Source organism: Poecilia formosa, unplaced genomic scaffold, assembly GCF_000485575.1.
Source record: "Poecilia formosa unplaced genomic scaffold, Poecilia_formosa-5.1.2 Scaffold577, whole genome shotgun sequence".
In the NCBI taxonomy this organism is placed as follows: domain Eukaryota; kingdom Metazoa; phylum Chordata; class Actinopteri; order Cyprinodontiformes; family Poeciliidae; genus Poecilia; species Poecilia formosa.
In genome coordinates this window covers 80,591-83,456 of record NW_006800516.1, presented here as the reverse complement: position 1 = coordinate 83,456, position 2,866 = coordinate 80,591, and the positions used below count along the sequence as shown (strand labels likewise).

General features: G+C 38.1%; 1 long non-coding RNA gene across 1 annotated transcript in view; it reads left to right on the top strand.

Moving 5' to 3' along the window:
* Window positions 1-2,866, top strand: part of LOC107834295 (uncharacterized) — a 21,741-nt gene that overhangs the window by 17,674 nt on the left and 1,201 nt on the right. The window lies entirely within an intron of this gene.

Sequence of the window (2,866 nt, the reverse complement as noted above, 5' to 3'; positions counted from 1 at the left end):
TATATATATACTGCCACCCCTGAAAAAATTTCTGCCCCCCTCTTGCCACCCCATAAATATTTTTCTAGATCCGCCCCTGATTACAAATGTACACAAAACTGTCAATGATCCGCTAATGTTGAAAATTCTAGAATTTCACAATAGTGTTGTTTCTATTAAACAAACACAATTGAAAAAGTTTGTTCACACTGCAAGTCATTAAAAAACATGCAGCACCATCATCCACCAACTACATAGCAGTTTTGTAATTTCAATTTGTACAATTGAAATGAATGGAAACACTCCAATTTAACAAAAACTAAAAGTTTTTCAATAAAACAGCTTTTGCACTAGGATGGGTTTTTCAGCCATATGGAAATAGATGTATTTTGCTAAGTTGCAATGGAAACACTTTTTAATTCTAATTTCATCTCTTATTTAATGGAAACATTGCAATTGCGAAATTGTGTTTAGCGGAACACAGACAAAGATTTGCGCACATTTGTAATGGAAATGCAGCTAGTTATGTACCATCGTTTCCTCCCGCCAGCTTTTTTCAGTAGGAATGCCGGAGTCAACCCAGCAGTGATGAAGATTCCTTGTTTCTGCTTCATGGTGTTACAGAGATGGATGCCGTTGTTAAGCACCACCCAAGAAGATGCAGCCTGCAGTCAACACCTCCTCAGGGACCGGCGCCATTATCGCTGTGACTGAGATGAGTTACGTTGTCAATGTAGGCCCATTTAAAACCACCTTTTGTTCCCGGGACATGAGTCCTGGGACTCCGCACCCCTACCGGAGGTGGCTTGCTCTCTCTGCTGGGGTTTCACATTGATTAAGTGACAGGAGTGTCTGTCGTCGTTTTTCATTTTCCGAGTAGCTTCCATATTCCTCTCCTATCTGTGTTGGACCCTGACTCACCGTCTGTGGTCAGTTTCACAGAATCAGAGGATTCCTTTTGCAATTAATTTCCTTTGCCAACAGACATTTATAAAGAGCCCATAGGCTCTGGTTTAATAAACAGCGTTGACAGATTATATGAGACAATTGACTAGAATTTGATTAATCAACTTGTTGCCAGTGTAGCAAGTGTCCCCTATTGACCCTGGGGGGTCTAGGAAACTGTTTAAGACTGATCTGGGTCATTTTTTTTAACAAGCCAATTTATTTCAGCTGACATTTAACAGTAATAAAAGGAAGTCTATTAAGGCTTGAGCTCTAGACAGGATGAGACATTGACACCATTTTTATACACATTTTGTATGTCTGTAGGCTAAAAGAAACAGAACAGAGCAATAATCACCAAGCACATTTTAAGTTGTTGAAATAAACTAAAAAATAACATTTAAACAACCAGTTCACACTTTAGAATCCCTCATGTTTGTGCCTTGGAAGGACTTTTTGTGCTTCCACAACTTCATTTAATAACAGTACATATTTGGCCCTGCAGCACAGACATTTGATACAGATCAGTTTTAGGGTTGATAAATTCACAAAAAATGTATCCATTGTTAAAATGGAAATTGTTAAATACAACCCAAAGTTTATTTTTTGTCAGCCATTTTTTTTTCAGTTGAATTTTTAAAAAAAGACCACAATCCTCCAGCATCTTTCATGGAAGAGTGGATTTGGACGCATCTGTTCATTCCACTTGCCAAAATACTGCACGCTCATTCAAAGACTGAGTGACTTATATTTGTTTCTTGTTGAAAGAACAGTTTAAACCCCTTTTGTTCTGATCAAGCAGTCTATCTCCAGTGGTCATTGGGTACGCCCTGGACAGGTCTGCAGTCCCGGGTGTTAGCCTGTAATGACAGGCTAACACAAATACATACAACCATTCAAACTAAACTACACAAAGAACAATTTAGAGAGATCAGTTAACCTTAGTCATGTTTTTGGACTCTGGGAATGAAAAAAATGTCCCCCATAAAGACATTTCAACCAACAAATGTAGCCCATGTGGCAAAAAGTTTGAACACAACCACTCTAAAGTAAATGTGACTGAGACTTTTTTTTTTACAGGGCAATTTTATGTAGTATTGTTCGGGCACCTGGTGTCATTTTATAACAACATTAAGTGACTATTGCCCCTTTTCCACTGACTCTACATTGGTCGTTGATTTTAACTACTCATTATGTTTAATTATGATTCATCTGAGGTTCAGATTATCCTGAACATTAATAAAGCTGTGTTCCTTCCAATCTGACTGATGGTTCTAGTTTTGATCAATGTTGTCACATATTAGCCAATAAGACTCGATTGGGGGCTTAAAAGTTTATACTCATAATCTTCAAATAACAAAATAACAAAATGAAATCCAGTAATGAGTTCAAGGTTTGGACACATTTTCTCACTTAGGGGCTGTTAGAGATTTTTTGGCATTATCATTTTGTTATTACTTTAGTTCATATTCAGTCTAATGTTAATCAGTAGTTAACATTCGGTATTATTGTGATTTTCAGTTTAAAGTGTTCTCTTCCTTATGTGTGTATAAACTGACCTGGAGGTCACATCTGCCTGTTCGTCTTCCTGTGAAACAGTTATCTGTGTGTTTCCCAGACCTTAAATTACTTTCCACAGGTGCCTCCTTATCAACCGGAATACTCCCTATTTTAGAAACTGTCTGTGTGCAGTAGTATTTTTTGTCTCTGCTGTCTTCCTTACCTGTCCTCCTTGTTTTTACTTGATAATAAAAGACAAGCTGTAACCAAGAGTCTTTAGAACGCTCAGTGAACGGCTCGGAGGAGCAGTTTGCTGAGACTTCTCCTTTTGCAAAAGCTTGGTCATAAAATTCATATACGTTGTCTGTGGTTCTTTTAATGAAGGTTCGAGGAAAATACCCATCATCACTTGGTGCCGAAACCCGGGATCTCTCATGCCCCC